The sequence below is a fragment of the Hyperoodon ampullatus genome (assembly GCF_949752795.1).
Source record: "Hyperoodon ampullatus genome assembly, chromosome: X".
Lineage (NCBI taxonomy): Eukaryota > Metazoa > Chordata > Mammalia > Artiodactyla > Ziphiidae > Hyperoodon > Hyperoodon ampullatus.
The window spans coordinates 68713198-68728273 of record NC_136913.1 but is presented as its reverse complement, the minus strand read 5'-3'; positions in this window follow the sequence as shown (position 1 = coordinate 68728273).

The following is a 15076-nucleotide window of genomic DNA, read 5'->3' as shown; positions in this document are numbered from 1 at the left end:
ACCATGACCAAAACCTATGGGATGCAACAAAAACAGGTCTAAGAAGGTAGTTCATAGCAATATGACACTGCTTCAAGAAACAAGAAAAATCTCAAATAAACAACCTAACCATACACCTAAAGCAAATGGAGAAAGAACAACAACAACAACAACAAAATAACCTAGTAAAGAAAACATAAAGATCAGAGCAGAAATAAATGAAATAGAAATGAAGGAAACAATAGCAAAGATCAATGAAACTAAAAGCTGGCTCTTTGAGAAGATAAACAAATTCATCAACCTTCAGCCAGACTCATCAAGAAAAAAAGAGAGAGAACTCAAGTCAACAAAATTAGAAATTAAAACGAAGTTACAACTGACATTGCAGAAATACAAAGGATCATAAGAGACTAATACAAGCAACTTATGTCAATAAAATGGCCAACCTGGAAGAAATGGACACATTCTTTGAAAAATACATCCTTCCAATACTGAACCACGAAGAAATAGAAAATATGAACAGACCAATCACAAGTAATGAAATTGAAACTGTGATTAAAAATCTTCCAACAAACAAAAATCCAGGACCAAATGGCGTCACAGGAGAATTCTATTGAACATTTAGGGAAGGGCTGACAACTAAACTTCTCAAACTCTTCCAAAAATTTGCAGAAGAAGGAACACTCCCAAGCTCATTCTATGAGGCCACCATCGCCCTGATTCCAAAACCAGACAGAGATATCACAAAAAAAGAAAATTCAAAGCCAATATCACTGATGAACATAGACACAAAAATTCTGGACAAAATACTAGAAAACAGAAACCAACAACAAATTAAAAGGATCATACATCATGATCAAGTGGGATTTATCCCAGAGATTCAAGGATTCTTCAATATATGCAAATCAATCAATGTGATACACCATATTAAGAATTAAAGAATAAAAACCATATGATCATCTCAATAGATGCAGAAAAAGCTTTTGACAAAATTCAACACCCATTTCTGACAAAAACCCTCTAGAAAGTGGGCACATAGGGAACATATCTCAACATAATAAAGCCCATATACGGCAAACACACATCAAACACCATTCTCAATGGTGAAAAACTAAAAGCATTTCCTCTAAGATCAGGAAAAAGACAAGGCTGTCCACTCTCACCGCTATTATTCAAAATGGCTTTGGAAGTCCTAGCCACAGCAATCAGAGAAGAAAATTAAATAAAAGGAATCCAAACTGGAAAAGAAATAAAGCTGTCATTGTTTGCAGATGACATGATACTATACATAAAAAATCCTAAAGATGCCACCAGAAAACTACTAGACCTAATAATTGAATTTAGTAAAGTTGCAGGCCACAAAATTAATACACAATAATCTCTTGCATTCCTATACACTAATGATGAAAGATCAGAAAGAGAAATTAAGGAAACAATCCCATTTACCATTGTAAGAAAAAGAATAAAATATCTGGGAATAAACCTACCTAAGGGGGCAAAAGACCTGTATGCAGAAAACTATAAGATGCTAAGCAAAGAACTTAAAGATGTCACAAACAGAGATATATCATGTCCTTGGATTGGAAGAATCAATATTGTGAAAGTGACTATATTACCCAAAGCAATCTACAGATTCATTGCAATCCCTGTCAAATTACCAATGGCATTATTCACAGAAGTAGAAAAAAAAATTTTAAATTTGTATGGAAACACAAAAGACCCTGAATAGCCAAAGAAATCTTGAGAAAGAAAAATGGAGCTGGAGGAATCAGGCTTCCTGACTTCAGACTATACTACAAAGCTACAGTAATAAAGACAGTCTGACACAAGCACAAAAACAGAAATATAGATCAATGGAACAGGATAGAAAGCCCAGAGATAAACCCACACACCTATGGTCACCTAATCTATGACAAAGAAGGCAAGAATACACAATGGAGAAAAGACAGTCTCTTCAATAAGCAGTTCTGGAAAAACTGGACAGCTACATGTAAAAGAATGAAAGTAGAACACTCACTAACACCATACACAAAAATAAACTTAAAATGGATTTAAGACACAAATGTAAGGCCAGACACTATAAAACTCTTAGAGGACAACATAGGTAGATCATTCTTTGACATAAATCCATCAAGATCTTTTTTGACCCACCTCCTAGAGTAATGAAAATAAAAATAAACAAGTGGAACATAATTACACTTAAAACATTTTGCACACCCAAGGAAGCCATAAACGAGGTAAAAAAGCAACACTCAGAATAGGAGAAAATATTTTCAAACGAAGCAACTCACAAGGAATTATTTTTCCAAATATACAAACAGCTCATGCAGCTCAATATTAAAAAAACAAACAACCTAATGAAAAAATGGGCAGAAGACCTAAATAGACATTTCCCCAAAGAAGACATACAGATGGCCAACAAACACATGAAAGGATGCTCAACATCACTGATCATTAGAGGAATGTAAATCAAAACTACAATGAGGTATCACCTCACACTGGTCAGAATGGCCATCATCAAAAATTCTACAAACAATAGATGCTGGAGAGGGTGTGGAGAAAAGGGAACCCTCTGCCACTGTAGGTGGGAATTTAAATTGATACAGTCACTATGGAGAACAGTATAGAGGTTCCTGAAAAAACTGAAAATAAACTGCCATATGACCCAGCAATCCCACTCCTAGGCATATACCCAAAGAAAACCATACTTAGAAAAGATGTATGCACCCCAGTGTTCATTGCAGCACTATTTACAATAGCCAGGACTTGGAGGCAGCCTAAATATCCATCAACAAAGGAATCAATAATGATATGGTACATATATAGAATCGAATATTACTCAGTCATATAAAGGAAAGAAATTCTGTCTTTTGCAGAGATGTGGATGCACCTAGAGACTGTCATACAGAGTGAAGTCAGAAAGAGAAAAAGAAATATCGTATATTAACACATATATGTGCAATCTGGAAAATGCTATAGATGATCTTATTTGCATAGCAGAAATAGAGACACAGACATAGTGAGCAAACGTATGGATACCAAGGTGGGAAGGGGGGGTGGGATGAATTTGGAGATTAGGTTTGACATATATACACTACTGTGTATAAAATAGATAACTAATGAGAACTTACCATATAGCACAGGGAACTCCACTCAGTGCTCTGTGTTGACCTAAGTGGGAAGGAAATCTAGAAAAGAGGGGATATATGTATAGTTATAGCTTATTCACTTTGCTGTATAGCAGAAACTGACACAGCAGTGTAAAACAACTATACTCCCTTCTGCCCCTCCTTGTTATTAATCTCCCACTTTGTCAAAGAAAACCACTTTCCTGATTTCTAGCCTCATTTTTTTTATGGTTTGTGAATTTTATGTACATAGAAGCATGCAGTATGTACTGTTTTGTGTTTGCCTTCTTTTGCTTAATATTATGTTTGTGAGATTCATCCACACTTTTGAATATAGCTTTAGTTATTTGTTTTCATTTCTATAGAGTATTTCTTCTTATAACAGTAATGCAATGTATTAATTTATTTGAATGGCTTTGAATATTTTGTTATTATGAAAAATGTCTTTATGAACATTCCTTTTTTTTCCTTTGGCATATAGTTGCTTTACAATTTATTTAATGAAATAAATTTTGTTAAACACGTTAACCAAACAGGGGATGAATGCAAATGTACACTTATCTGATTATTTCCTAAAATTCCTACATCTTTAAATTTTTTTTTTCTTCCAGTTTTGCTAATATAATTGACATACAGCTCTGTTCAAGTTCAAGTTCTACAGAATAAAGATTTGAAAAATTTTATTTCATAATGTGGATAGTTGTGAGAGTATTTACTTGGTGAAAATACATTAAACTAAGCAATCATGATTTATGCACTTTTTCTGAAAGCATGTTGTACTTAAATAAAATAATCATTTTCAAATATATAATACATGGAGTAAGGATAGCAGTTTTCTTGTTGGAAGGGAGAACAAATGGTGCTTCTGGGATGCTTAGCAGTGTTCTGTTCCCTTATTTAGGTGCTTGTTACATAGGTATGTTCAGTTTATGGAAATTTATTGTGTTTTAAGCATTAAAAATGATTGCAATCACATTATATCATACAGACCACATTCTCTACCTACAGTAGGTATCAGTTACAAAGCAGCCATAACTTTCCTTAGGATACTAAAAAATATCCATTACTAAATAATTCAGGTTTAAGAAAATATCATAATGGAAATTATAAAATACATGGAACTAAATAGTCCCTCAAAATTCATAAAGATAACCATCCCTCACGTGTGTTTCTTACAAATTTACAGTACCTTTGTGGTTATAAAAGTCTCTAGTGTAGAATTTAAAGTTGTCTCAGATGGGTAGTGTCCCCATCAGAATAAAATGCAAAGCTTTCAGGAATAACACATTTTTACTCAAGGTCACACAGAATTTCAAAAGATGAAATTCCAAAGAAAATATGTAACTCATATTTCAAAATATCAAAACAAACAAATAAATGAGGTGCCATAAGGGAGAGCCAGCTGAAAAAAAAAGGTTAACAGACATAACAATAATGATTTTAGATTTAGTATTGACTAGGTCAGAATATAATAAGTATGATTAAAATATTAAATAGATAAAAGGAAAACTTGCAAACATTACTGAGGAATGAATAGACTAAGTTGAAAATGAACAAAACACAATATCTAGAAATAAAAAAAATAAACACTGAAATTTAGCCAGTGGATTAAACAACATTTTATGCACATCTAAAGGAGAATTAGTGAACTGAAAAATACTTCCTAAGAAATTATCTCAAATAAAATCCACAGATACAAAAAGTGGAAAATATAAAAGAGAAGTGAAAAGACATGGAGGATAAAGTGAGACAGTCTAACATATATCTAACCCAAATTCTAGAAGGATATTAAAGTGAGAATGGGAAAAGTGAAATATTCAATATATAAAAACATAATGGCTGAGAATTTTTCATAACTGTTGAAGAATAAAAATCCTTAGATCAATGAAGCCCCAGAAACCTTAACAAAAGTATACAAAAATTATAAACTACTTTATTCCTAAATATTTAAAAAACCTAGTGGTAGAAAAATAAAGTTTTCTAAAACTGACTTATGAGGAAACATAAAGCCTAATTAGTCTTACAGCGATGACAAATTGAATCAGGGATTTAAAATCTGTCTGTTAGAAAAACAGTACATCCAGGTGGATTTGAAGGTGGTATATTTGTTAACTGAAATATTATATTCAGTAAAAATGATTGAACTAGATTTACATGCAACAATATAGATGAATTTTACAAACACTGTTTTGAATAAATGAAGCAAGTTGGGAAAATATGTATGATATCATTCCATTTACATGAAGTACAAAAGCAGGCAAAACTAAATAACATGTTGTTCAAGGAAATCTGCATAGAGGCTATAGCTGTACAGGAAAGCAAGAGAGAAATATTCATACAAACTTAAGAGTGCTTACTTCATCTGAGAGGGAAGAAAGGGGTTTCAATTAGATAGAGGCATATGAGGAACTTCTAGGTACTTGTAATATTCTATTTCTTAACTAGATGGTGGGTACATTATTGCTCCTTTTATTATTATTCTCCATCTTTTGTATCTAAAATGTAGTTCATGATATTTTAACGTAAAAATGTATATTTAAAGAAGTAAGTTGGGTGACATTCTAAGCCCAAGAAACAGCATGAATAAAGACATGAAGGCATGTCTTCCCTGTCAAAGTAAAAAGCATTGAAAACAATAGCCTCACAAGGGAAGGAATACTCACTTGTAGCATAGTTCAAGAGGACTGACTAAAGCCAAAAGTTTGCATTATTTTCTGATTCAAAGACTTCATTAAGACCCTCATTTAAAAAGATAGCCAATTTCACTTTTATTCCTACTAAAACTATAGTGATGTAACATAATCACCATATTTTGAACATTTTACCTTGCTTTATTTTACTTCTAATAAATGATACTAAAGTGCCCCACAGGCCATCACCCATAACTTAGATGAGGTGAGAAAATAATGGAAACATATTCCAGGTCCAGCTGCATTTTCCTTTAAGTGCTTTGAGACACAATTTTGAAATGTTAGAATAGTGTAACTTTCTTTCCAAGCTTTAAATGTACAAGAGACTCAATAAAGTATTTTATCATTTGTAAGATGAATTATCCTTATTAAAATCTTATATGTGTATTGAAAACTGTTAATTACACATTTCTAGTTCCAGGTTAGTAGGTACTGTGTACTGAGGAAGAGTAATTAAAACTTTAAAACTTTAATATTATTAGCATACCTTCTGAAGAAATCTGATAAGAAATTATTGACATGCAACAAAATGCCATTATCCAATGCTTACTCTCAGACTTTTTTTTTTTTTTGCGGTACGTGGGCCTCTCACTGTTGCGGCCACTCCCATTGTGGAGCACAGGCTCCGGACGTGCAGGCTCAGGGGACATGGCTCACGGGCCTAGCCGCTCCGTGGCATGTGGGATCCTCCTGGACCGGGGCATGAACCCGTGTCCCCTGCATTGGCAGGTGGACCCTCAACCACTGCAACACCAGGGAAGCCCCCACTCTCAGACTTTTTATAGGTGACTTTACATCTATAAATCTCATCCATCTGAAGTATAGATGAAGTTTCTCTTACATAGATCTCTTTGTGTTAATTTCTTAAAATGTGATTAAGTTTTCAACATTTACTTCCAAATACACTTTTCTGATTAAAAAACTTGATATATTGCCAATGTTCTGTTGAAATTAATATTAAAAACATCAAATGTATTACTAATTCTAGGAAGATAGAGTTTACATCTAATAAGATTTATCATCCTTTATTATATTATCTCTAAAGCCATTAATAATTTTAAATGGAATGATATGGGTATTTTATCTTTCCTTTACAATTTTCCAGGTTTAAAAATGGAAACGACTAGAATACAGGGGTTAGTTTTTATTTATTTATTTATTTATTTATTTATTTATTTATTTATTTGCGGTATGCGGGCCTCTCACTGTTGTGGCCTCTCCCATTGCAGAGCACAGGCTCCGAATGTGCAGGCTCAGCGGCCATGGCTCACTGGCCCAGCCACTCTGTGGCACGTGGAATCTTCCCGGACCGGGGAACGAACTCGTGTCCCCTGCATCGGCAGGCAGACTCTCAACCACTGCGCCACTAGGGAAGCCCTGGGGGGTTAGTTTTTAATATTTATTTTTCTAATTTCACTCTGTATATTAAATTGAATCCTAATTGGCATCATATCACTTTTCAATGGCCAAATATTAGTGCTTCTTTCTACATAAATAAAGGATCCTATGTTTCCCATTATTCCACTCTTTACTTCCTAACTCTGATCAAGTTCTCAGATGTTCAAAGTCACAAAAATGACAATACCCTGAGTCCAAATATTCCCTAAGGAATGTGAGCCACACATCAGCCAACTTAAACTGGAATTCTTATAAATCAAAAAGAAGATTGGCAATTAACAATAGTCTAAGACAATAAAAAGATTAGTACAATAGCAGATAAATCAATTTCTCTGCCACAAAGGTATTTCTCCTATTCTATCCATCTTGCACATTGAGACTAGATTAATCTTCCAAAACCATACACTCATCATGGCCAACACTAGTCTTCACTCTTAGATTAAGAATTTAGAAGGATTCTTTATTGTTTATCAGATCAAGTTTATAATCTTTACTCTGGCATTCAATGCCCTCAGTCAATTTCCTCTACTTTTCTATTCCTTCAATCTCCCCCCACTCTCTCTTCCACTCTCTTTCTCCTTCTCCCTCCCTCCCACCCTCACTCCCTTTACCAATGCTCCTCTCTCCTATTGTTTGAAACAAATCTTATGCCCAAATCACACCAGACACCTTGTTGCCCCGTACACAGGCCACAGTCTTCCCATCTCTATGTCTTTATTTGATGCCATTTCTCACATATCTTGTTCCAACATGCCCAGCATTCTGCCTTCCTTCAGCACAAATCCGAATCTTACCTTTACTAGAAGAGCCAGCTCAAACCTCACAGCTTCCTGCTAATAAGCCTGGCAATCTATCTCAATTTGTCTAATGAAATTGAGGGGATAAAAAGCTATTAAATCACACAGATTGAATCCAGTACAAAAAGGTATTTTACAAATTTCTGTGTGGATATTTCTCTTAAACTGGTTTATTCTACAAACAGTAAATTCCATCTCATTTTAGGAGGAAAAATATGTGAATGGGTGGGGTGACAAGGATGGGGGAAGAAAGTTGTATAGAAAAATATTTTATTCTCAAAATATAAGGGTCCAATAATAATATGAATTACACAAACACACAGTCCACTCTGAATCTTCATACCCTGAGATTCATATGGTCATCATACTCTTTTATATGAGGAAACAATGAAGCTCACATCTCAACGTCTTTCATTCATTAACCTGTATTCCGTTTGAGGTGTTTTGGAGTCAAGCCAAAATACCTCACTGTCACTGGATGAATAAAATTGTCTAGCATCACAGAAAAGTGCATAAAGTATGACTAAAAGATTGTTTATTTAAAATGCATAAACTTTGTTGGACGCTGGTCTCAAGATGGAAATACAGAGGGATATGAGCTCACCCCTTTTATGAAAACATGAAAACCATAACTAACTGCTGAACCACCATTGACAAAAAAACGCTGGAACCTACCAAAAGAGATACCCTACATCCAAAGACAAAGAAGAAGACATAATGAGATGGTAGGAAGGGGGAAATCACGATATAATCAAATCCCATACCCACCAGGTGGACAATCCACAAACCAGAAAATAATTAAACCACAGATGTTCTCCCACAGGAGTGAAAGTCCTGAGTGCCAGGTCAGGGTTCCCAGCCTGGGGATCTGGCAACAGGAAGAGGAGACCCCAGAGAATCTGACTTTGAATGCCAGTAGGAATTGATTACAGGTATTCCACAAGACTGGGGGAAAAGTGAAACTCCACTCATGGAGGGTGCACACGAGTTCTCATGCACATCAGGACCCAGAGAAAAAAGCAGCAACCTCGTGAAACACTGGGTCAGATCTACCTGCTAATACTGAATAGTCTCCTACAGAGCGAGGGGAAACTGTGGCTCACTGTAGAGACAAAGACAAGGACAGCAGTACTTCTGGAGAGTACTCATTGTGTGAGCCCTCCTGGAGCCTGCCATTTCCTCCACAAGACCTAGCCCCAATCAACAGCCTGTAGGCTCCAGTTTTGGGATGCCTCAGGCCAAACAACCAACAGGGTGGGAACACAGCCCCACCCAACAGCAGACAGGCTGCTTAAAGTCTTCCTGAGCACAGCTCTGCTCACTGGAGGTACAAGACCCAGCTCCAACCACAAGTGGTCAGGAACTGGTCTCTCCCATCAGGAAACCCACAGAAGCCTCTTAGACAACCTCATCCACTAGAGCACAGACAGCAAGCAAAAATGACTACAATCCTGCAGCCTGCAGAAATGAGATTACAGAGGAATATGTCCCCGATGAAGGAAAAAGGTAAGACCCCAGAAGAACAACTAAATGAAGTGGACATAGGCAATCTACACAAAAAAGGATACAGAGGAATGATAGTAAAGATGATCCAACATCTTGGTAAAAGTATGGTGACACAGATTCAGAAGATACAAGAAATATTTAATAGAGACCTACCTAGAAGAACTAAAGAACAAAAAAACAGAAGTGAACAATAAAATAACTGAAATGAAAAATACACTGGAAGGAATCCAAAGCAGAACAAGTGAGGCAGAAGAATGGAGAAGTGAGCTGGAAGACAGAATGGTGGAAATCACTGCCATGGAACAGAATGAAGAAAAAAGAATGAACAGAAATGAGACAGTCTAAGAGACCTCTGGGACAACATTAAATGCATGAACATTCACATTACAGGGGTCCCAGAAGAAGAGAGAGAGAAAGGACCTGAGAAAATACTTGAAGATGTAATAGCTGTAAACTTCCCTAACTTGGGAAAGGAAACAGTCACCCAAATCCAAGAAATGTAGAGAGTCTCAGGGAGGATAAACCCAAGGAGGAACATGCCAAGACACATAGTAATCAAACCGAAAAAAAAAATTAAAGACAAAGAAAAAATATTAAATGCAACATGGGAAAGACAACAAATAACATACAAGAGGATTTCCATAAGGTTATCAGCTGATTTCTCAGCAGAAACTCTGCAGGAAAAAAGGGAGCGATATGATATATTTAAGATGATGAAAGGGAAGAACCTACAACCAAGAATACTCTACCCAGCATGGTGCTTATTCAGATTCAGTGGAGAAATCAAAAGCTTTGCATACAAGCAAAAGCTAAGAGAATTCAGCACCACCAGACCAGCTTTGCAACAAATGCTAAAGGAACGTCTCTAGGTGGAAAAGAAAAGGCCACAACAGTAAACAAGAAAATTTTGAATGGAAAAGCTCACTGTTAAAGGCAAACATACAGTCAAGGTAGGAAATCACCTGCATACAAATATGATATCAAAACCAGGAACTGTGAGAAGAGGAGAGCACCAATGCCCAATGCAGGATATTGGAAATGCATTTGAAATTAAAAGAACAGCAACTTAAAACAATATATATATACATATATATATATACATATATCAACTGTTATATCAAAACTTCATGGTAACTGCAAACTGAAAATCTACAGTAGATTCACACACAAAAAGGAAAACAGAATCCAAACACAACATTAAACTTTGTCATCAAATCAAAAGAAAAGAGAAAGGGAAGAAAAAAGACCTATAAAAACAAATCCAGGGTTTCCCTGGTGGCACAGTGGTTGAGAGTCCACCTGCCGACGTAGGGGACATGGGTTCATGATCTGGTCCGGGTAGATCCCACATGCCGCGGAGCGGCTGGGCCCATGAGTCATGGCCGCTGAGCCTGCACGTCTGGAGCCTGTACTGCATAACGGGAGAGGTCACAAGAGTGAGAGGCCCGCGCCAGCCCCCCCCAAGAAAAAAGTCCAAAACAATGAGCAAAATGGAAACAGGAGCATACATATCAATAATTACCTTAAATGTAAATGGCTTAAATGCTCCAACCAAAAGACATAGACTGGCTGAATGGATACAAAAACAAGATATATATATATATATATCTGCTGTCTACAGGAGACCTACTTCAGATCTACAGACACTTAGAGACTGAAAGTGAGGGGATGGAAAAATATTCCGTGCAAATGGAAATCAAAAGAAAGCTGGAGTAGCAATACTCATATCAGACAAAATAGACTTTTGATTTTTATTGGAGTATAATTGCCTTACAATGTTGTATTAGTTTCTGGTGTAAAACGAAGTGAATCAGCTATATGTATACATATATCCCCTCCCTTTTGGACCTCCCTCCCACCCCCACATCCCACCAATCTAGGTTATCACAGAGCACCAAGCTGAGCTCCCTGTGCTATACAGCAGGTTCCCACAACCTATCTATTTTACACATGGTAGTGTATGCATGTCAATCCTAATCTCCCAATTCATCACACCCTCCCCTTCCACCCCTGTGTCCACATGTCCGTTCTCTATGTCTGCATCTCTATTCATGCCCTGCAAATAGGTTCATCTGTAACATTTTTCTAGATTCCACATATATGCATTAATATATGACATTTGTTTTTCTCTTTCAGACTTACTTCACTCTGTATGACACACCCTTGGTACATCCATAAATCTACAAATGACCGAATTTCATTCATTTATATTGCTGAGTAAAATTCCATCGTATATATGTACCACATCTTCCTTATCATTTCATCTGTTGATGGATATTTAGGATGTTTGGCTATTGTACTGGCTATTATAAATAGTGCTGGGTATTGTAAGTAGTGCTGCAATGAACACTGGGGTACATGTGTTTTTTGAATTATTATTTTCTCTAGGTATATGCCCAGTAGTGGGATTGCTGGGTCATATGGTAGTGCTATTTTTAGTTTTTTAAGGAAGTCCATACTGTTCTCCATTGTGGCTGTATCATTTTACATACCCACAAACACAGCTAGTGGGTTCCCATTATTCCACATATTTTCCAGCATTTATTGTTTGCAGATTCTTCATGATGGCCATTTGGACTAGTGTGAGGTGATACCTCATTGGAGTTTTGATTTCAATTTTTCTAATAATTAGTGACATTGAACATCTTTTCATGTGCCTCTTGGCCATCTGTAAGTCTTTGGAGAAATGTCTATTTAGGTTTTCCATCTATTTTTTAACTAGGTTGTTTTGTTTAATATTGCATTGCATTCATTCTCTGTATATCTTGGAGATTAATCCTTTGACAGCTGCTTCATTTTCAAATATTTTCTCCCATTCTGAGGGTTGTCTTGTCATCCTGTTTATGGTTTCCTTTGTTATGAAAAAGCTTTTAATTTAATTAGGCCCCATTTGTGTAATTTTGTGTTTATTTTCATTACTCTAGGAAGTGGTAACAAAAGGAACCTTGAGAAAGAAAAACAGAGTTGGACAAATCAGGCTCCCTGATTTCAGAATATACTACAAAACTATAGTAATCAAGACAGTATGGTACTGTCATAAAAACAGAAATATAGATCTATGGTACAGGATAGAAATCCCAGAGATATACCCACACAACTATGGTAACCTAAGCTATGACAAAAGAGGCAAGAATATACAATGGAGAAAAGATAGTCTCTTCAATAAGTTGTGCTGGGAAAACTGGGCAGCTATATGTAAAAGAATGAAATTAGAACACTACCTAATACCATACACAAAAATAAACTCAAAATGGCTTAAAGACCTAATATAAGGAGAGAGCATAAAGATGGTGGCAGAGTAAGACACAGAGATCACCTTCCTCCCCACAGATACATCAGAAATACATGTACATGTGGAACTGCTCCTATAGAACACCTACTGAACGCTGGCAGAAGAACTCAGACCTCCCCAAAGACAAGAAACTCCCCACGTACCTGGGTAGGGCAAAAGAAAATAGAAAAAACAGAGACAAAAGAATAGGGATGGGACCTGCACCAGTGGGAGGGAGCTGTGAAGGAGGAAAGGTTTCCACACACTAGGGAGCCCCTTCGTGGGCGGAGACTGTGGGGGAACAGAGGGGGTAGCTTCAGAGCCACGGAGGAGGGTGCAGCAACACGGGTGAGGAGGGCAAAATGGAGAGATTCCCGCACAGAAGATCGGTGCCGACCAGCATTCACCAGCCTGAGAGGCTTGTCTGCTCACGTGCTGGGGTGGGCCGGGGCTGGGAGTTGAGGCTCAGGCTTTGGTCAGATCACAGGGAGAAGACAGGGGTTGGTGGCATGAACACAGCCTGAAGGGGTCAAATGCACCAAGGCTAGCCAGGAGGGACTCCGGGAGAAGGTCTGGAACTGTCAAAGAGCAAGAGACTTTTTCTTCCCTCTTTGTTTCCTGGTGCACGAGGAGAGGGGATAAAGAGTGCTGCTTAAAGGAGCTCCAGAGATGGGTGCAAGCCACGGCTATCAGCACGAACACCAGAGAGGGGCATGAGACGCTAAGGCTGCTACTGTAGCCACCACGAAGCCTGTGTGCAAGCACAGGTCACTATCCCCACTTCTCCTCCTGGGAGTCTATGCATCCTGCCACTGCCAGGGTCCCATGATCCAGGGACAACTTCCCCGGGAGAAAGCACGGCAAGCCTCAGGGTGGTGGAACATCATGCCAGCCTCTGCTGCTGCAGGCTCACCCCACATCCGTACCACTCTCTCCACCTGGCCTAAGAGAGCCAGAGCTCACGAATCAGCTGTTCTTTTAACCCCGTCCTGTCTGGGTGAAGAACAGACACCCTCAGGCAACCTACACGCATAGGCAGATCCAAATCCAAAGCTGAACCACGGGAGCTGTGCAAACAAAGCAGAGAAAGGGAATATTCTCCCAGCAGCCTCAGGAGCAGTGGATTAAAGCTCCACAATCAACTTGATGTACTCTGCATCTGTGGAACACCTGAATAGAAAACGAATCAACCCAAATTGAAGAGGTGGATTTTGGGAGCAAAGGTATATTATTTTTTCCACTTTTTCACCTTTTGTGACTGTGTATGTGCATGCTTCAGTGTGTGAGTTTGTCTGTATAGCTTTGCTTTCACCATTTGTCCTACAGTTCTGTCCGTCTTGTTTTTTTATTTTTTTTACTTTTTAAAATTTATTTCTTAATAATTATTTTTAATTTATTTTAATAAATTAATTTTATTTTATTTTATCCACTTTAATTCTTCCTTTCTATTTTTTCCCACTTTTATTCTGAGCTGGATGGATGAAAGGCTCTTGGTGTTCCAGCCACGAGTCAGGGCTATGCCTCTGAGGTGGGAGAACCAACTTCAGGACACTGGTCCACAAGAGAACTCCCAGCCCCATGTAATATCAAATGGAGAAAATCTCCCAGATATCTCCATCTCAACACCAAGACCCAGCTTCACTCAACGACCAGCAAGCTACAGGGCTAGACACCCTATGCCAAACAACTAGCAAGAGAGGAACACAACCCCACCAACTGTCAGAGAGGCTGCCTAAAATCATAATAAGGACACAGACACCCTAAAACACACCATCAGACGTGGAACTACCCACCTGAAAGACAAGATCCAGCCTTACCCACCAGAACTCAGGCACTAGTCCCCTCCACCAGAAAGCCTACACAGCCCACTGAACCAACCTTAGACATTGGGGACAGGCACCAAAAACAACGGTAACTACGAACCTGCAGCCTGCAAAAAGGAGACCACAAACATAGTAAGTTAAGCAAAATGAGAAGACAAAAAATAACCAAACACACAGCAGATGAAGGAGCAAGGTAAAAACCCACCAGACCTAATAAATGATGCGGAAATAGGCAGTCAACTGAAAAAAATTCAGAATGATGATAGTAAAGATGATCCAAAATCTTGGAAATAGAATAGAGAAAATACAAGAAACGTTTAACAAGGACCTAGAAGAACTAAAGAGCAAACAAAAAAATGATGAAAAACATAATAAATGAAATTAAAAATTATCTAGAAGTGATCAATAGCAGAATAAATGAGGCAGAAGAACTGATAACTGACCTGGAAGATAAAATAGTGGAAATAACTACTGCAGAGCAGAA